Source organism: Pithys albifrons, chromosome Z (assembly GCF_047495875.1).
Source record: "Pithys albifrons albifrons isolate INPA30051 chromosome Z, PitAlb_v1, whole genome shotgun sequence".
Taxonomy (NCBI): domain Eukaryota; kingdom Metazoa; phylum Chordata; class Aves; order Passeriformes; family Thamnophilidae; genus Pithys; species Pithys albifrons.
In genome coordinates this window covers 51,968,638-51,990,736 of record NC_092497.1, presented here as the reverse complement: position 1 = coordinate 51,990,736, position 22,099 = coordinate 51,968,638, and positions in this window count along the sequence as shown.

The window sequence follows — 22,099 nt, the reverse complement described above, 5'->3', positions numbered from 1 at the left end:
TTACATCTAAAATAAATAGGAAATAATAAATATATAAATATAATAGCTAGCTATAAATATTGCATATAATACCTAAATGCACAGTATTATACTGTAATATTAGTAGTATCTTACTAATTCATATAGAACATATAATACATAAAATATAATCAGTAACATAAAGTTGTTGTATTATATTACATTGTAATAATTGTTGTCCTATATGGTACTGTATTATGTAGTATATCCAGTTATTATATATTTTATATTGTATGCAGTATGTTGCATTTGTTATATATAATACTTCATATGGAATATGGTATAAATAATTTATTATGCATTCTGTATTATGCATTCTATATTATATAAATCATGGGATTGTTCAAATATAGCCTGGAGGTCACAAGCTCCCTGATGATTCATGGAACCCATGCTAGAGTGAAAATAATCTAAGCTGCAGCTCAGCAGCACAGGATGAAGTGAAACCTCATCAAAGATGTCAAGTGGAGCTCATATTGTAATGTTTGTTGTAATTTGTCCTTGGAAGGGAATAATGCCTTTAGATTTGAGTGTGGAGGAATATCAGAAGTACTGGACAGCACAGCGAAGCACCACCATCTTTTCTGTGAAATCAGACAGCTCAGATGTGTTTGTGCAGAAGCTGAAGACATTAAGGCACATATTCCCTGGGAGACAGAAGGCAGCTGGCCCACAAAAGACCTCTTTTTCTGCATGGAGCTGTGTAACAGAGAGAATAAAGGCTTTCTGGTCATGTTGGGCTCTTGAATTCAAACCTGAGCAGGTCTGGGCAGAAGCAGAATAGGAGTGAGGGAATGTTCTGCTCTTGTCCTATGGGGGTGACATGTGGATCCTCTGATGTCTGAGGTAATTGTTGAGGAAACTGATCTTGAACAGTTCAAGGTGTATCCTTGAAAGAAGAGCAGTTTGGAGGACACCCTTAAGCAGGAGGGAACCTCCTGAAGAATGGAGCAGACCTTATAACTAATAAAATGTTTCCATCTATGCTTACCAGAACTGAATAACCAATTATGTGATGACATGGTGTAGAAAAGAAGTAGATAAAAGTGAAGTTGTAACTAAAAATCAAGTTCTTAGTTCTTTGTTCTGCTGCTGCTTGAACTTGTATCGACCTCTTCTGTCTGCCATAACTCACACCACCTACTCCAACATTGCCCTTTTCTGGATTCGTAAAATTTTAGAATTATTTAGTTTGGAAAGACCCTCTCAGATCATCATGTCCAACCATCAATCCAGCAGTAAAACATGTCCCTGAGCACCACACCTACACACTTCTTGAACTCTTCCATGGACAGTGACTCTGCCACCTCCCTGGGCAGTCCCTGCCAGTGTCTGCCCACCCTTTCCAGGCAAAAATTCCTGCTGCTGTGCCCCCTGTCCCTGCCCTGGCCCAGCCTGAGGCTTCTACCTCTGCTCCTGTCCCTGTACCCTGGGGCAGAGCCCGAACCCTCCCTGGGTCCCCCCTCCTGGCAGGGATTGCAGACCCAGAAGGTCCCACCGAGCCTCCTTTTCTCCAGGCTGTGTTCCCTCAGCTCCCCCAGCTGTTCCAGCCACTTTCCCAGCTCTGTTCCCTGCCTTGGACACACTCCAGCCCCTCAAAAGCCATGGGGATCTCTGCACCATCTCCACTGGACTTCAGTACATGCTCTGCATTCTTCATCTGCTTTTGCACCCTCATTTCCACACCCAGTGCCTTGTGGAGCAGGGCAGCAGGTCAGGCCTGATAGTATAAAATTTTAACAGTGAAAAGTGGAACTTCTTGAGGCTTCCAACTCTATCTCTCTTTTGCAAGGAGAGTCCCTTCCCTGTGCTCTAACCATCCCTCTGAGGGCACACCTCAGCTCGGGTTTGCCACCAGCTCAGGATGTTGCGTTATAAACCCATGCTGTGGTCCACTGAGACAACAGCACTGGAGCAAACACATTCCCCCAAAATCAATACCAAACCTCCTTCAGTTCCCATGACACGAGGTCAAGCAAAGGCAGAAAGCTTCAGAAAACTCCCTCCAGGATGTTTGTTCAGTCAGGGCAGAATCCTAAGGTGTTAAGGGAGGTTTTGTTTGGTTGATGCTCAGCCAAATTCCTGTTTATCCTGGGAACTCGGGGTTTGTTGTGTTTGAAAAAAAAAATCTCAAGGACTATGAGCAGAGGCTGACAATTCCTTTCACCTCATTCTGCCCATCAATACTGTGTCAGAAAAGACAATGCAGAGCAATGCACTCCTCGAATTATGTGTCCTTGGTAGCTTTATGCAAGTCTGCTAATTTTGTTTGCCATCAGGTAAATTATTGCAATTTGGTATTAAAAAAGTGAAAGAGGAACTGATAACCTAGTTAAACTAAGGATATTAGGCTAGCCTAAATTCTGGGAAGGACACTATAGGAAATCAGGAAATATACCTTGAAACTAATAAAATTCTTAATGCAGACCAACAATTAGATGGTTTCCATAATTTAAGTTATACCAGAGATAATTCCTGGAATAAACTCTTAAATTAAAGACACTTTCCAGCTGGACAAAGTAGTAAGGAACACATTATAAAAAATAATATATCTTCACTCAGGAATGGACAAAATTACCCAAGACATCCCCTTCAGAGTGTACATTTTTTAACAGTACACTTAAAGCTTACCATTAAGAGGCTTAAACTTTCCTTGGCAATTTGGGCTGAAAGTGATAAGAGGTGAAAATGGAACGCAAAAAGAGAGAACAAAAAAGTACTAAAATTCAAATGTGCTTCTTATGTGAACTGCTGTAGGGGTAGTCTATTCACACCAGTACTTTTTCTCAGTCAGTGGCTCTGTGCCACCATGCCAGACTCCTTCACCTGCTCAGCTCAGATCCCTCTGATGCCTGAGCACAGGAATCACATCCCACCATCAGGAGTGACATCAGGGTGGATCCTTGCAATCTGGCCTCTGCAGTATTGAAAAACTCCCAGTAGAGGAGGTGTTGGAGAGACCAGCTCTGCATCCCAACACACTGAGCCATGCAATCACAGAAGCACAGAATGGCTTGGTTTGGAAGGGACCTTAAAGCCCACTCAGTGCCACTCCTGCCGTGGGCAGGGACACCTTCCACCAGCCCAGGGTGCTCCAAGCCCTGTCCAGCCTGGCCTTGGACACTTCCAGAGATGGGGCAGCCACAGCTGCTCTGCCCAAGCTGTGCCAGGGCCTGCCCACTCTCACAGGGAATAAATTCCTCCCAATATCCCACCTAACCCTGCCCTCTGGCAGTGTGAAGCTATTCCCCTTGTCCTGTCCCTCCAGGCCCTTGCAAATAGTCCCTCTCCATCTTCCTTGTGTTCCTTTCAGGTACTGTGAGACTGCAATCAGGTCACCCCAAAACCTTCTCCCCATCCTGTCCCAGCATTTTGAGTGAGCTAGAAGGGGAAGGAGGGCAGGGGAGTTACTTGTTATAAAAGCCAACTAAGAGACAGGGCTATGATTCAGAGCAGGGCCAGGATGCTGGAAAGGGGCAGGGTGATGCCTTCTCTGAGGATGGAGGAGCACAGCCCTCAGCATCCTCTCTGGTGGGAAGGGAAAGCCATATATTCTTAGGGAAATGGGGCTGCACCAAACTTCAGCTCACCACTGTTTCCTTGCAGAAGAACTCAGCAAAACGTCCCAATAAGAAAAAATAATCCCTGTAAAGAAGCTTGATTCCTGTTAGAGGCTTTAGGTGTGATGCAAGGTATTCTTAACTGCATTTTTTAGTAGAATCATGAATTTAATCCCCTTCATTCCTGATCTGCGGGGAGAACTCTAGTATAGCCTGCCCTCTAGTGCTGTGTGGATCCAGCTCCCAGCAGGAATTTTGGAAGTCAGTGGGTACATTGGTGCTACAGCCAGGGTGTTTTGGATGTTGCAGGAGCAGCAATCTGCCACAGATGCTCTAATCAAAGCCTTACAATGTCATTTTATTATTTAATTAGAATTTTAATTTACCTGGAATTGTAGAAATGTGGCCTGTAAAAACAGGATCATGATTTATAGTAAGCAGGTTCTTTCTTTTTAAATGTCATGATTTTGCAAGCTGAGTCTCTACAGAAATCACAGACTTGTTTAATGCAAACACAAATACATAATTTTCCCCCTACACTTATGTCAAGGATGCCTAAACATGTGTCCACATCTAACACAAAACATGATAGTGCTAAAAATCTTACAGGAATATTCAGCAGGAATACATACGAATGAAAAGAGTTTGATTTACAATATCTTGAGGTTTCAGCACCAAGACTGTGAGCAGCTAACAGACCTTCAGCTGTGGCAGTGAGAAGAGTAATAATGAAACTACCTAGGTGGGGGAGAAAATTTTTTAAACCTGTATCCAAAAACACACACATTAATAACTTAATTATTAAAATTTGCAAGTAAAGAGGTGAAAAATGCTCCTCCCCCATTAAAGGCCCTTCATTTCTGGTTTGTGAAAGCATTTGCACTGAGTTATGGACATTTTTCATTTTATTCTTTCCTTATCAGTATACTTTTAGAAATTATTAAATAAATATATTGTTGCCAATTTATGATTGTTGGTCTTTTTAATGTAACAAAAAGTGTACTGTCAGTAGACTAATTAACTCTCTGATCACTTCAGTGCTGGTTTCACTAGTGTTTTTATTATTTTATGTGGTATTTACTATAAAGTCATATACATGTATATAGGCATCAAATCTTTGAAAATATAAAGTGGATCCACTGCAAATAATCTGAACTAAAACTAGCTTCAATGTTTTATTTTTAAGTAGGTTTTTGGACCATCTAAAGGATGACAGATTGTCTCCAGTTTCTGCCAGGGAAACGAACTAGTACATGTAGTCTCTCATTCAGGGGACTCTGCCTGCTCCAGCTCCTCTGCTCCTGTTTCAAGGTCCACAACATCTATTTCTCCTTTTCACTAGCCAGACCAGTGAAACCCACACCAAAAACCTCCATCTGACCTTGTTTGCATTGAAGAAACTAAATAATTTAAAATAGAACCAACCAACTTTGAAGTCCTTTGTGTCTTTGGCAGACTGTAGTCCATGGGCAGGACCAGACCCAGGAGTCCCAGGCACAGAATCTCTCCTGACAGGGTCCACTGTGACCCCAGACCACTCACAGCATCCCACCACTGTCCCCTTCAGTGGATCTTTGCCTCCTCCCACACCCCTCCTTCAACTCAGCTCATACAGTCCCTAAAGTGCCTTTTGGGCAAGTAAAGTTGGGTTGCACAATTTTTGCAAATTTCTGTTGGCTGAAATGAGTTTAGGACTAGTCACAAATTTCAGGTGGAGGGAGAAGGACAGTCCCAGCAGCAATGAAGCACAGCCTTCTCTCAACACAACCCTAACAGGGGAAGCCGGCATGGCCAGAACAGAGAGCAGGGTCAACAGGAGGGATACAGCCGAAAAAGAAATCTACATCTGACCCCAACACCTGAAATCTCTTCCCTATCCATGGGGAAAAATCAGTTCTTGTAACATAAATTCATCCAAGCTGGATTAGACAAATCTCATTCCACCTCACCTGTACTCACACAGGTCAGCTGGGGTGGAGGAATCCTCTTCTTCTGCCAGGGCAAGGCAGGAGGGAAGTACCAGGAGGTGGGAGCTGTGTGTTATCCCGTGTGTAAGAGTTTTCCTGTGGGAATGAGCTCACCATATTTTTCATTAAGGACAGCAAGACAGAAAAATGAGCCGTCAGTAGACGAGATGTAGGTTTTCCAAGTACTTAAGTTGTTTCAGCTCTTCCATAGGAAACATCAATTTCCTCAGTCACTCTTCCATTTACAGCAGCTGAGATACAGTGCTTAGGAGATAACATGTACCAGACATGATATGTAATTTGTTGTTCCTGCTGTGTCTGAGCAGCAAAAGAATAAGGGGTTTCATAATCCTTCCTGTAGAACGTCTCCTGGATTGTATGTAAAAGCCAACACTTGAGTCCTTTTGAGGAAGGATTGTACATATGTGGCAAATATAGGTAAAAGCCCCTCGCCCCCTCTGTGTGCACACATGGCTTGTGTTGTTGTCCTTGTTGAGAGGTATAAGTCCCTGCTAGTCACTTACACAGCTGTTGAAAATAACACACAGAGCTGGAAGAGTTCTTCCCATCCACGACCTGCAAATCTCATTCTCCCTGGACTGATACTGACAGCCCACTGATTCCTTCTCCCTCAGATGTTTCCCTGTCCGGTGTTTTTCCTTTTGTCCCCACAGAAACTCCCACAACCTTTCTTTTCAGACCTACATGCACATGTGTCGTTGAGCTTCTGAACTCTGGGGGTCTGAAGGTTCTTGCAGGAAATCAACATCTTCACAATGCTGAGAATCCAAAATTGTTGAAATTCCTAAGGGGTTGGAAATCCAATTACCTTGTAATATAAGTTGATTCCAGGTATGACTTGCCACTAATTCTGACAAAAATAAAAGAAAAATCATCATTTCCACAGTACCAACCCTAGGCATCTAAAAATCTTGATTTAGGACCTCAGAGCCTTGGCTGGAGCTCGATGAGACTTTTAAAAATAGCGTTTTCTGTTTGTCATATCCTTGGAAGACATACATTCACTGAGGTTTGTACAACCAAGAGGGCTGGGAACGTTCCCTTCCTTTAACACAAACTGTGTTTCTGACCTCAGCATAAAATCTGGGAGCTGAGTCTTTAATCCTCAAACTGACAATAATTCTGAAAACACTGACAAGAGTACTGTCTTTTTCTGCCTTTTATAGGTCACACATACCATAGAGAGTCTTAAGGCCACTGACACCAGAGGTACTTTGGAAAATTTTTAGAGTGTGTTGCTGACTGGTCCTCTCATCCTGAAAGTAAGTAAAACTCATCCCTGTGACTCCTTGTCGCTACCCTTCTATGCCTCCTTTCTTGGAGGCATTTTCAAATCAGACTTTCCTACTTCTCTGCCTATTGGTTTTATTGAATCTTAGATCCTTATTTGCATTCTCCTGCTTTCCTTGGGCAACAGGCACATCTGAAGTCAGATTTTAAATAGTGGAGAATAACATCAAGATCAAATTCCACATCTATGTTGCACACTGTGTTGAAATAACCACGGGCTAATAGGAGTCTTGTAAATGAACTAAAGAAAATGAGCCAAAAGACAGAAGAGATGAGGGGAAAGGAATCTATTAGCATTATCTTGAAACTTAATCTTGAATTTTGGCTGCCCTTTTGTCAGGTTAATAGAATCAGATACGACTGTGAAAATACAGATAGTAATTAGCATCTTTAACTTGGAATAAATGAGCAGTAATCCAATATCGGAAATATATTCCATTTTGTCTCTATTTGTGCAGAATATGACAAAAGATTAACTATCTCCTAGGCTTCCTAGTTGCAACTGGGAACTATTTGTAATAATGGGAAGACTGTGCTATATTATTTGTCAGAAAATAGTTATGTGATTTCTCTTGTGGCCAGGTACAGTGATATTTCATGTGTAAGGAGTCCCTGTTTGATAAATCACAAAGCACAGTTGACTGCAACATTCCTTTATACCTAGAATAAATCTCCATCATGGCAACTAGTGCCACTGCACTCATTTTTATGTGCTTTGGGGAAAGAGGGGAGCTTTGCAATGAGAACATTACACAATTCATATATGTGTGTGTGTGTGTGTGTGTGTGTGTGTGTGTGTGTGTGTGTGTGTGTGTATTTCCTGCATTAAAAATTCTTACTTGCAGCTCAGGGACCTCTGTGTCTCTCCTGAACATCTGTCATTCCCATGAATTCAACTGCCATCTCTATGCAGGATCCTTGTAGATATTCTCTGCTCTGATTTGTCTTCTTTGGCTTAATTTGACAAATCTAAACTGTTTTCTCTCATCTTGGGCTGCCTCTTTGATGCCTCCTTGTGACACTCCTGTTCCCACCTCCAGCAAAGCTCTGTCTTCTCCCTCAGCCCTCTTTTGCTCTCTGACCTCCTGGTTAGAGACTTTCAGGCTGAAATCTCCAAGTCAGACGTCCTTTACATCCCTTGGTGCTGGTTTAGGCTGGCAAAGCATTTCTCCATTTACCCAGAGGTTTTTCTCCTTAGTCTTAGGTGATGGTTTCCTGGGATTTGAGACTTCAGTGTACTTATTTCCCCATCAGACATGTTCATGTTGACCTTTGGGAATCATTCCTGCATCCCATTGTTTGCCTATCCTTTACAAGATGATGCTGTTTTTCATTCTCTCTTGCAACAAGATCTATTGTTTTAGGCTGGTTTTGGTCATTGTCTTCTCCCTCTGTCTTTTCCTCATGTGATTCTGAAGACCCTTTCCCTGATGTCTGATACTATTACAGGACACTAAAACCTGTTAATACCTTGGAAAAGGCTCCAATTAATACTGCCATTTCATTACCGTACACAGAGTATAGAAAAGAGATTTTTTCAGCTGCCAGTGACAAGATAGACTGATTTCTTCATTTGTGAAGCATTCAATTGGGTCTCCTCACCCTCAGATCCTTTTCCTGAACTTAAACATTAAAGGAAAACATTTGTTAAAGCAATTCAAATGGAGGTTTCCTGGTTTTTCAGCAAACAAAACTTCAAAGTCATAATTCATCATTGATGAACCCTGTATCAGGTTTGGCTCTGTTCCACTGTGCTTTCTTGACAAAACAAATCAAGAGTTGGGGGAAGACAGGGGATTTTTATTTTAATTTTTTAAATGTTTATTTTTAGGTAAACCTTTTGAGTCAGCAGAAAGCACAGGAATAGAAAGCTTGCCTCAAAACATCTGAAAGAACTGCACATCTTGTTCTGCTTAATTCTTCTCTGACCTCAAAGTTACCAACCTCATTTGTACCCTAAAAAGAGGCAACATGTGTGAAAGTGTGATCCACAGAGGCAAATCAAGGGGATATTATGATATGCTGAAATCAAACTGCAACTCTGATCTGATAACCACTGCCAGGATCTTAAAACTGGAGCATGGCCTCATGGATGAGCTCCTTTGCTCTGAAGTGCTCAGCAGAGGTCACAGCTCATTTATCCACCCAGTTCCTGAAAAATCAGATAGATGTTACAAAAAGAGAGGCTGCAGCACGGCAGATGGTGGATACTGAGCTGGAAGATCTCTGAGGAGGTAAACTGGTGGTCAAAAAGCATGATGTGAAAGCAGGGAGTTTGAGCAGACACTGACCTGGCCCCTGCAGGCAGCTCATCCATCAGGCGCCTCAAAAGTGGAAGCAACTCACTCAAGGGGCGTTTGGGAGGTCCTGGTGTGGTGGTGCCACACTGACACAGGCTCCATCAGCCACCTGCCTTCACACAGCAGGGATGCCACTCCAAGGATGCTCCAAGGATGTGGAAGTTCTGCGTCAGTCTCTGAGCTCTTCAGACCTGTGCTGGTTTAACGGTAAACCAGCAGGAGAAATAAACCCAACATAAAAGAGATTATAAGTCAGTTACAAATTAATAACAATATTGCAATAAATACAACGGCACAAAGAGAAATTGGTTTTGACCCACAAAACCCAGAATTGTTACCCAGCTCCTGGGGCACAAACACAGTGGGGTTTGGTGGCCCCTGTGCTGAGCCCCACGTGCTTCCCCCAAGGCCAAAGGAAAAGGAAGGGACAAACCTGTTGACGCAGATGATGGCACAGTCTGGTGGAGAGGGGTGGGCTCCTCCTGTCCAGGTTCTGCTCCTCCTCTGGATCCAACAAGTGGCCCCAGAAGGCCCCAAACCCCAAGATTCTCTCCCCTCAGGTGCAGGTGGGAGCCCCCAGTCCCTCCCCCAGGGCAGGGAGTTCCACACTGGGGGATCTGACTCTGGGAGTCAGGGGGGATTTTGGAATGGTTGCTGGCCCCTGAGCAGAGCTGAGCCCTCAGGTGGGTGTGGAGGTGCCAAGGAGTCCCTGGAGGGGACTTCTCCCAGCTCCTCTGCCAGGCATCTTTCCCAGCCAGCTCCCAGCCTGAGGGCTCAGCTGTGCCCTGGGCAGCTGCTGCCGATAGGCCATTGGGAACAGTTCCTGGGCAATGGCCCAGAGGGTTTAGAATGGACAGCTCTGGTCACACCCACACAGGGACAAACTGGTCCCACCTGATGAACTGGGATAAGACCATGGTCATCTCTGAAGTGTGTGCTTGTTGTAATGTCACCCACACAGAGTGTGCTGACTGCCTCTGAACTGGGTTGGTGCAAAATCAAGGATCTGATCAAGGAGGTTGTGAGGAAATAAATTGTTCTGCTGCAAGGAAGGGCGGTGAAAATTGCAATGATACCTCTCTCTGACAAAAAAACAAAATGTCTATTTTTTCACTTTGTTCCCCCTGAATGGATCTCATTTCCTTCAACAACCTCACAGTTCCATATTCACAGCATAGAGTCACAGAATGACAGAAACATTAAGGTTGGAGAACGCCTTTAAGATCACCAAGTACAACTATTAACATAATCATCTCTCTTTTAAGCAACTAAATCCCTCTTAGGGCAGCACAAAAAGGTGGCAAGCAAACTCACAATATAGAGTCCTAAAGTTTCAATGCACTCATCTGCTGAGACCAAAATTTCAATCAAAAACCTCAAAGGCAGATCTTTATCTGGTATAGGTAAATTCTGGGACAAGTAGCTAGTAAAAGTTGATTTTAATATATTGTGTCATCTAAGGAGCTGAACAACATGGGATTGCAAGTGGGATGCAACTGAATCTCAATAATGACATTTTGGTGTGAATACTAGAAGAAATTTTGCTGTATTCTTAGTTCCAGTGTTCAAAAGACTCTTCCAGAAGACATCAGTTTACTTCAAAGCAAAACTAAGATCTGATGTCTTTGACTCTGCTTTCCCACAACCCTGCCTCACAAAATAAAACTCGAGAAGTATTTCCTTGGAAGATTCCAGAGTTGGCGAAAGAAAGCCCTTTGGATGTTTTCACAAAGCCTCCTTGTAACTCAAGGAAAAGAAAGTTGTTCAATGTGAAACACAGAGAACATTTTCTCACAGCCCTCCCCAAAGCAGATGAAATGCGTAAGTAGATTAACACCTGTACATCTCTTCCCAAAAGGGAGCAGTTCTGCAAAGGTGACATTAAAACCAGTGGAGGGTTCAGCATTACATTCAAGTTTCCAGAAGTGACTGCTGGAAGACAGGAAACAATAATGTTTTAAGAGGTCTATGAAAGGGTCATTGTGCTGGTGTTTCTCCACATTAAATCACACATTTGTCAGTGCATTTGTAGACCACAAACCATCCCCAGCCTCCAAGGGCTGAAGCCTGGGGTCCGTATGGTAAAATTTCAGTTCCCCAGGAGTCCACTTCACAGGATACCTTTTTTTTTTTTGTTAAAACAAATATACTGTTACACATTTTACCTTCACAAAACAAAAGTGATTGTTGTCTCCACAAGACCCACAATCTTCACCTCAGGCACCAAAATGTACATGACAGTAGCCTGGTTGTGAGAGTCCTTCACTACAGCAAAACACCAATCCATTCAGCTACAGAGTTCAGGGTTTATTCAGACTTCAACTTTCAATGGTTCACAGTCAATTTTGCTTGGAAATTAATGTACACGCTTTAATATATTAAAGTGTTTTGTGGGTTGTTTCCAAGTGCTGAAAACCCAACCTGCCCAATATAACTAAATTGAAAGAAAAGCAATCATTGAAAGGCCAAGCTCTTCAAGGAATTAATTTTCTGTACAGTGAACTACTATACAATGTTTTATTATTTACTTACATGTATATTCATAGGGAAAGGAAAAGAAAAAGAATCATCTCTCCTCAAGTCCAGTGACTTGGAACTGAAATTACAGGAATAAAATAAAGTTCAAGTAGCTGCATTCCTCCCCAAAGGCATCACTGTACCCCTCATGCTTTAAATACAGATGTCAATGAGTCCATGCAGACCTAACCCCTTTCTGTCTGCTCTCCTTAAAACACCTTCTGGTTTACTGACCATATTTAGACCCTTTGGCAGTCTATAAAAAGTGCTACATGATCTTAGCTGCACTAAAACCAGTAAGAGTTATACCGTATTTCACACTTATGGTGAAAAAAACCTCATTTCCTATGGAGGGATTTTCAAAGGTGCCTGAGGACAGGATCTACAAAGTGACTTTAAGATCCTAAGCCAAATTTTCAAGTACAGCTGGCGTCTACAAAGGGGCTGGATTCACAAAAGGAGTTTGGAATCAGCTTTTCAGCAACTCAGTCCACCCAGAACCCAAAGATGTGGATCTGGTGCCCTCATGTCACAGAGAAGGAGCTGGTGAACACAGTGAGATAAAACCTGTGTGTTTAGTTAAGATGAGAAGAGTTCAGAGCACCATCTTTTTTTTTTTTTTTTTGTGCCCTGACCATTGCAGACCAATAAACCTGTGGCTTTTGACACATGAACAACAGAGACCTGTGTTGTATGGCTGGGGCTGCCATAAATATAGACACGCAACTCCTCCCCTGTAATAATGGCAGGGGAAAGCACACATTTATTTCAATCTGTGCTTTTTACTAGAAATGCCAAAAGAAGAAACCCACATTCTTTCTAAAGAAACAAGCTCTTCAGAGGTAGTGTCAGTGGAAATGAGCTTTCAAACTTCCAATTGATGCAGTACTCCCAGTACAGGTTGTGTTTATTAATGCCTCCAAATTCATGAGTTTCACAGTCAGCTGACTATCATTCCAAAACCTATAAATAAAACCAACCAGGTCTTGTGGAAAGGAAGTATTTATTTCTGTCCATTAAGGAGAAGGGAAGAAAAAATTACTTAGCTCAATAGCATTCAACAATTTAATGCAAATAGCTTACAACTCTCAGCCCCTTAACATCGACCAAGGATTTTGGGGTTTAAATGGACTTAGCATAGCTTAACAGAGTTAATCATTCCACAGAGAACTGCTCTGAAAAAACAGGTTCCATTTGCTCAGCTTCATCCTAAGAAACTTTCAGAATTCTGATGGAGGAGGCTCCTGACTTTAAAACCCAGTCACTCTAGAACGGGATTCCTCAAAACAGAGGGGACCTCAAGTACAGCCAGATGTCACAGCTCCCCTTAGATCCACATAATCCTGAAATCCCACTCATCCCTGTGAATATAAGAGAGGGATTTATCTCCCTACCTTTGGTCATGAGATAAATGACAACCTTAAAGCTCCTTTTTTATTCTTCCTTAACTCTGAAAGATACCTAAGGTGATTAGACCAGACACTCAAGACCACATTACAGTGATGAAAAGCTGAAGTGTCCTGTGTCCTGGAGCCTTCCAGGAAAATTAACTCTACATCTAGATGGTGATGAAGATCTTAGATTGAATAACTCTCTTGGTATAATTTCCTCTATACATTGTCTGGAGGGAGATGTAGGGCAAGAGGCAAAGCTCTAGTAGATGATTTAGGCTGGATTAAGACTACCTAAATTATGAGCTCACTGATGTGTGAGGGTCTGTAGAGGAGCTAAAAAATAAGGGCAAGGAGTCAAGAAGGACCCCAAAGGCAAGAGGAGAACACCCAGGGATAACTGGGCAGTGTTGAGCACTTTGAGCAGGGAAGATACAAAAGATGTTTTTTTGAAACATAAACAATATTCACCATCTTCCAGTACCCCATTCAGGCATAGCATAACAGCCAATCAACAAGCACCAGGTTGGATGTGAACCAGCATTGTGGAAAGGCACAGATCTTCATAGAATGGTTACATATCACGCTTTAATCTGCAGACACTGTAAAAACAAGAGATTGATTCTAATCTGCTGAATCAATCCTATTCCAAGGCATTTCCAAGAGCCACTGAGCAATATCTTATGGAAGGGTTATTACTTTTATGTGGCTTAAAGCCACAAAGAGTGGGGCAGTATGAAAGTGTGAGAGCCTCTCAGATAGGCTTGCTTTCCCCCAAGGGATGAGTAATCAAGGTTCACATGACACCAAATTTAAAGGGTCATGAATTTAAGGTGCAAGATTACAATTACACTGAAAACTCACAGCTGTTGTCACCCAAAAACTAGCTTATGGGTTTTTCCCTCTTTTCCCAGACCTGCCATTGAATGGAAGTGAGTCTAAAGAATGGTTCTGCTCTGAGACATATTGACTATGTAGCTGATACAATTTTCCTGTCTGATCATCTGAAGGTTTTTATCAGTCAGCCAGAAAGATGTCAGACCTGCAGGGGATAGAATGAGTGCATTAATTTCCTTCATGCTTTGTCCCTCGCTGCATAAGGGAATGGGAGCAGCAATCAGGTCTGTGTTGGTGGATGGGCAATTCAGCTCAAGTCGCATCCTGCAGCTACCAGAAGTTTAATAGACCCTGACCTGTCTTCTGACCAGGCAGCTCCAGAGCTGTCAAACACGTTAAAACTTTCCTGTGCTGGTGTGAAGTTTAAAAACCTTTTCTAAAAAGTCTTTTCATAGAGAGATCACATCAGCCTTGGCAAAATTATTTCAAAGAAGGAAATTCACATACCAGAATAATCCTTGTTGTTTCATCTTGTGCATCAGTCAACAATAAATCTGAGATAAAGCCACAAGAAGCATGAAGAATTGCGTGCAATCACTGGAGTGTACCCCAAGCTCTACAAATGCCCCCTAGTTCACCTTTAATGTATTGAATTCCCTACCCGCCCCAGTTTGATTCTCAGCTACAGATTTCCTCGACCTCTCAGTCACTTTGTCTCAGGCACTTTGTTTCCATTTGATGATGATGGAATTAATTTGGCCTGTGTGCTGGGATGCTTGCTTACTTGCTGCAACTCCAATGGCTTGAGAAAAATCCCACAAGGCCTTGAACCTGAGCTCTCTATTCATGAGGCACACAGCAGAAGAGCCAGCAAAAATATATGTGGGAGGGAGAAAATCAAAGGGCAGTGACAACTGCAAATCTGTCCAAAGAGGGAAGGTTTGAAGCCTCCTGTAACTTGGCCCATCATTGCTATAGTGTTCATGTCACTATAATATGATCTCAGTGAAGGGATTTATTAATTTTTATGAAAGGGTGTGGATCAGTTTCAAAGTAGTTTTCTACCGTAACTTCTTCAGGAACACTTTTACACCCAACTCTTACCATTTAAAATTCACCTCCCTTTACCAGGTTGACAGTTCAGCCATGCCAAAAACCTGCAGCTTTTTGGTTCTAAGATGTAGAGTAGTAACTGGTAGAGATTTAGCTTCTTTAGCACATTCATTGTGTCCAGGTTGGTTTCACAGTTCCCTTCAGACACTGAACACCAATGCCTGTGGAAAAGCACTGCTCAGACTAACAAAGCATGAACTGCCCAGAGAAGCTGTGGCTGCCCCATCCCTGGAAGTGTCCAAGGCCAGGTTGGACGGGGCTTGGAGCAACCTGGGATAGTGGAAGGTGTCCCTGCCCATGGCAGGGGGTGGGACAGGATGGGTTTTAAGGTCCCTCCCAATCCAAACTCTTCTATGACTATACCCTGCATTTAAAGTGATTCCTCTTCAGACATCCCAGCAAGCAGGACTGCCCAAGACACAGAATGTAAGCTAGTGTTGAGATTTGGGAAACAATTTGTCCCAGGTTTTGCTAGAGATAAAAACCAGCAATCACTCTCTGACTGACAGTGAAGAAATGCAAATTAGTGTTCTAAGTTTGTTAAGCACAATAACAGCCTCAGGATCTTGGAAATGACACAGAATCACAGAACAATTAAAACTGGAAAAGACCTCTGAGATCATCGAGTCCAGCCATCAACCCATCACCACCACCGTGTTCACCACTAAACCATATCCTCAAGTGCCACATCCATGCATTTTTTGAACACTTCCAGGGATGGTGACTCCACCACTGCCCTAAGCAGCCTATTCCAATGCTTGACAACTTTTTCCATGAAGAAATTTTTCCTAATATCTAATCTAAACCTACAGTGTTAGAGTGAGGGCAATGTGTTGGTGAAATGATCAGGTTTGGACAGCTTTCTGCTTTGCAGTAAGCATGTGGCACAGAAGTAAATTTAATGCCAAAGCAAGGTGAGTTTTGTATTTAAGATCACTCAGACCAGGTAAATTGCTTCTGTCCCACTGAGGATGATGGAGTATTGGCATCAGACAGAGATATTTCCAACACTGCTGCTTCCTCCTGCAACAACAACTTCATGCAGACATTTTCTTTAGTCTGCCTCAGGTTTTGGATTTGTATAAAGTTAAAATAACAAACTGCAACTGAATCAAAACTGCTGCCTTTCACAGGGCTTCTAAGAAAACCCTGGGGATTACAGCTTCCTTACTATTTTGACATAGAACTCTACCTCAGAGCAGCTTTTTTAAAAACTAGTCTAAAGTTTGCTCAAGAAGTAACAAATGTTTTGATTAAAGCAGCCTGAGCTTTAAACGAAAGTATAAACTCAACAAGTATTTGCAGTTTCAGAAATCTCATATAAACACTTCAAATGGATTTTTAATTGAGGTCTCCTCATTGCCTCTCACTTCCTTGAGAAACAGACTGTTTCATACTTTAGAAGGACAACTTACCAGAAAGCACGGCACTCGAGCTGTTCATAGCTACATTTTCACAACTTAATGGAACAAAAGCATTTTTCTGTCATGTGTACACACCTGATTTACTTGTAGCAAGGATTTTCACATGCAAAAATGCACATTATATGCATACAGTGTGACTTTCTTCACCTTGAAAGCCGTGGTGTGTCTGGGGTCTGATGTTTTCCTTTCTGTCCCTGGGACAAAGAATAACATGAAAATGATTGCTTCCCCACTGTCACCTTCTGCAAAAAGCAGGGATTCAGTTTCAGTGCCTGGTGCCTGGGGCTCTGGGGGGTTCTGCTGTGATGGCGTGTTAGTGGAGTTTACTTGGTCATATATTACTGCTTTTTGATATTTCCATGCTGCTGTACTGAGAGAGAAATTAATCACACTGCGTTTATCAGAGATAAGCTAATCCAACCAAAGCCAATGGTTTAGCAGGCACAGAGCTTCAGAGGACAGCAGTAAATTATAACTGGTGTTGATTAAGAGGTAATTAGCTAAACCTGTTTACCTTAACCTTTGCTGCAACTATTGTTTTTACTAGAAGGAGAGTGCCATTAGATTGTGCCTGGGATACAAGTTATGGAGCATACACCACCTCTCACTGTCCAATTTTCATCTGTTACTCAAGGAAGAGGTAGAAAGGTCAGGATCAGATTGCTATTGTACAATTCTCCTGAGATGAGAGCAGAAAGTTTCCTTGACAGAGACAAAATAAGCCATGAAGAACAGTAGTTTATTTTTCAGTAGGATGGAGGGGGAGTCAAAAGAACACATGTCTACAACCCTAGACAGATTTTTGCAATAATTCAACTGTCTCAGTAGATTTGGGAGTCATTTGAACTCATTGAGCATTTTGCAGAAACAGGGAAGATTAATACCAATTTGCTGCGGACTGCAAAATAGCACAGCTGAGAAAAGAAGCGGGTGAATATTTTTCCACTGCACTGCATTTTCATAAATTATTTCTAAATGTATTCACTCAAGAGAATTAAAGAACCATAGGAAGCCAAGTCTTAAATTGCTTTATAGTCATTTAATTGACCAGTTTAGATAACTTAGTTAAAATAAGGGTTTAGATCAGCCTGAACTCTTGGCTTAATAATATCATTCACCTAATTTGTAATTACATTTGAGAATGGTATGGATTTCTGTTTCTTGCTTCAGGGAACATCATCTTCATAGCACAAGAGAGATAAAGTAAATGTGGTTGCTGAAGCAAAAGAGAGAAGCCTGGTTTGGAGTTTAATGGTTAACTACATGCAGATTTAAATCCCCAGTTTTTGTTCCTAGAACTACTCTGGAAGACTGTTCACCTATACACATACACTAAATAGCTTTTACCAAGCCCAAAACAAGGTGGTGATTTCTGCTGCTCTCTCCTGCATCTTCAGCCACACTTTTCTCCCATGAGTTCCCTCACATCCCAGAAAAACACAGCAGATTTCAAGAAAGCCCACAAGCTCTCACTTCAGCCAGGCTGTTTCTGAGTGAGGAGGGACAGTTTTAAAGCTTTAAAGCATTACCCACCCAGTAACCCTTTCTTTGCTTACCCCAAGAGGGCCCAACCTCAAAGATTCAGAGCCTGTATTGCAGAAAAAAAAGCAATTTCACACAAAGATCAGACATTTAAAGGGAGAAAGATGCACTAGTTATACATATGCCCATATAAACTCATAATTTAACTGCACTCTTCTATCTGAGAACAACTGTTATTTTTAACCTTTATTTTAGCCTGGAGAGGCTAAAGGTGATCTTCCAGGTGTTTATGGAAATATTGGTATTTTGAACTACAGAAAGCACTTTATGGGCTAAAAATTATCTTTTAATACAATATTGTTGCAGTTTCCTTGGGATAGAGCAATAAGTGCCCTCTTGTTTTCTATCTATAGGGGTTTTCCCATATCATTACTCAGAGTTGCTCTTCAGCAGAGCCTTTGGACAGAGAGAGTGGAAACCACTGGAGATAAACAGTGTAATGCTTATATATTGGGTGGTCTGTTGTAAGTCCAAATAGGAGGCTGCAAATGAGAGGGCAGTTGTGTGTGTGCACATCCACAAGTACACCTTTGCATGCAGGGAGTAACTTGGCTTCCTCTCTCCAGGCAGAACTGACTGAAATTGACAACAAGATCAGTCTGGAAATTGGTTTTTTAGTGTTATGAAGGACCCCAGTTCATCTCACAATGCAATTTTTTTTCTGGAGGTGGTAATTTGACTTAACCTTAGGAATTGTTTTAAACACCAAAATAAAAAATGTTTTATTCTGAGCTTTCTAAAAGAAGTAGAAATGTTCCTAAACTCTCACAGCTGTCAGTAAATGGCTGATATCTCACAGGAACTCTGTTCTCCTAAGGAAGTCACATAAAAGTCACTTGATACAAGCACAGTTGCTGAAGAGCTGTGATTACAGTGATTCCTGCCAAATAATACTGGCTTGATTTTTTTCTTCATGCAAGATTTTGGAAGGAGGGATCATCTTCTCAATCTTGGGTTGGAGAGCACCCAGCTCAAAAGTGTTCTTGCCTCTGGCCACTGCGGTTGCACAAATGAAAACAATTAAATAGTTATAATTCTGTAATAAAGACACTGTGATGCCTTTGGTGTGAATTTTGCTATGACCAGACATAAACAAATAACAGATATAAGTGCAAAGATAATACTATTCTCTTCCAGTGCAAGAGATTAAACAAAATGATATCTCCAAACCTTCTTTTTTTCTTATCATGAAGCAAAGCAAATAATTTTGACATCAGTTTTGTTTGGATAAAAGTCTACATTTTCAAAAAGTCTTTCCTAAGTCCTGGCTTCTTTAGTAGAACAAAAGACCATGCCAGTATGGCAGGATTATTAAAGTCCAGTAAAGATCATCAAAGATTGATATTATTCAAAAACATAGACATTTACAGGCATGGGGGGAGATGTCAATTAGACAAAGTAGGAGTTCAGATTATTTTTTTAAATAAAATGTTATAATTTGCCTTAAGAATTTACAAGTAGTGTATTTACACTGGGTCTGATTGGTGGCAACCATTTTTTAGATCTTATAGCTCAAATAAGCAGCTTTTCACTCATTTTGAAAGAAAAATTCCTACCTATTTCAATAATTTTTTTTTTAGTAATAACTACAGAAGACCAAAATAGATGCTGTGGGTTCAAGCCTGTTTGTGTGAGTTTTTCATCCCCTATGCAGGCAACTGAGCATTCAGAGAACCAAAAACTACCTCTTATGCCAGTAAAGTATTGTGAGATGATGCATTTTAGCTGTTAATGAAAGGGTCCCCACTGCAAGCAGTAAGACATTTCGTCAGATGCCCATTATTACGTGTATTCAGCTTCCATTTTTCATTTGATATTGTTAATTATTCCTCACACTGGACATGTGAAGAGCATTTGCTGCTGTTCAGGTCCTTTGAATACATGTCTTTGCAGAACCACACTGAAATTATTTCACATTTTCCCTTGCATCAACAATTTTCTGCTGGGTTTCAAAATCCTGGGATGCTTTTATTATTAGACTCTTTTTTTTTTCCTTTGTAAGTCAGATCCTTTAAACAAGATTAGTCAAGCCTGAGTCTGTGCCACAGGCTTTCAGTGCCAGTTCATGAGGATGTCTGGTTGTAGATTTGGTCTTTATGTAAGTTTTCACTGACATTTTGAACCCAGGATTAGGAATTCAGGAGCCTCTACTTTCATGTCCCCATTCTGTACATACCAGATTAAGGACTATTCAAGATATATCACCAAATGCATTATTTCTCTCATTTCTAGATTGCTGACTTTCACATTTTAAAGAAATTCACACTCTTTAAAAAACCCACACAGGTCAATCAATGCTCAGAATAAGATAATTTTATTTTAAAGAATCCTCGTTATATGTTGCCAAAAGTGTTTTGATATTTTACACACTGATATTCACGCACATCATAAGAGCATGAGAAAGTATCACACTGCTCTGGGAAGGCAAAACTCATGTCCTTCAGATGTTCACCAGATAAGGACCCTTAAATAAAGGAAAATCAGAAAAACAATGGAAGTGTGTGGTGTTGTGGAAAGGAAAGTCATACTGGGCTATGGATTTCCACACAAACACATTTGAAGCTTTCACAAGCCTTGGATGTAACACTGTCCCAGTTCAGCAGATGGGACCAGTTTATCCCTGTGTGGGTGTGACCAAAGCTGTGCATTCTAAACCCTCTGGGCCATTGCCCAGGAACTGTTCCCAATGGCCCATCGGCAGCAGCTGCCCAGGGCACAGCTGAGCCCTCAGGCTGGGAGCTGGCTGGGAAAGATGCCTGGCAGAGGAGCTGGGAGAAGTCCCCTCCAGGGACTCCTTGGCACCTCCACACCCACCTGAGGGCTCAGCTCTGCTCAGGGGCCAGCAACCATTCCAAAATCCTCCCTGACTCCCAGAGTCAGATCCCCCAGTGTGGAACTCCCTGCCCTGGGGGAGGCACTGGGGGCTCCCACCTGTACCTGAGGGGAGAGAATCTGGGGATTTGGGACTTCTGGGGCCACTTGTTGGATCCAGAGGAGGAGCAGAACCTGGACAGGAGGAGCCCACCCCTCTCCACCAGACTGTGCCATCAACTGCGCCAACAGGTTTGTCCCTTCCTTTTTCTTTGGCCTCAAGGGAACCACATGGGGCTCAGCACAGAGGCCACCAAACCCCACTGTGTTTGTGCCCCACGGGGCTGGGTTACACTGCTGGGTTTGTGGGTTAAACCCAATTTCTCTTTGTGTCATTGTATTCATTGTAATATTGTTATTAAATTGTAACTCTGATTTATAATCTCGAGCTGAGTTCATTTCTCCTGCCAGTTTACCTTTAAACCAGCACATACAGACAAGGTAAAACATTTTTCAGTTTCTTCAGCCTCTCTCCAGTTTGGTGTTTTCCCAGCTTGAGGTCCAGGCATTCCTAAGCCCAAAGAGAAATCCTGACTACTCCTGTGGCTTCCTGGTCCCCAGTCCAGCCTGGCCCTGCTGTCAGCTCCCTGTTTGCTGTGACAGCAGTCATGCTGAGCTGCATCTCCACGTGCACTTGGTTTCTGAGAGCAGGTTTCATCTCACCCAGTTCAGCCTACTGAAAATTCACAGTCTTGCCTGAACCAGCAGCCTCTTCCGCCTCTGTGGTCATAGGGAAGAGACATCCCCATCTCATGGTTGATTTCTCCTGTCCCAAGCCAGGGCAGTGGGATGGGTGCTATAAATCCCCTCCTGGAAGTGTCTGCTTCTCTTCATTGGGTATGAAAGGAGCTTGGAGGAGCAGGGACAAGACACTCAGCCCCCAGACACTGCAGGTCAGCTCTGAGAGCATCCTTTGCATGCCAGAACTGCCATATGGAAGACATAGAATCACAGAATACTGAAGTTTGGGAAAGCCCTAAAAGATCAACAACTCCAACCATTCCCTCACCACAGTCCCAAGCCCCCAGGTGTCACATCCACACATTTTTTCAACACTTTCAGGGGTGGTAACCTCATCACTGCACTGGGCAGTCCATTCTAACATTTTGCCACCATTTCAGGGAAGAAAATACCCACCTTAAACCTCCTTTGGCACACAACTTGGGCTGTTTGCTCTTGTCCTGCCACTCAATACCTGGGAGAAAAGATTGATAAGAAAGTAGAAGGAAAGAGGGCAAACGAGTGCAA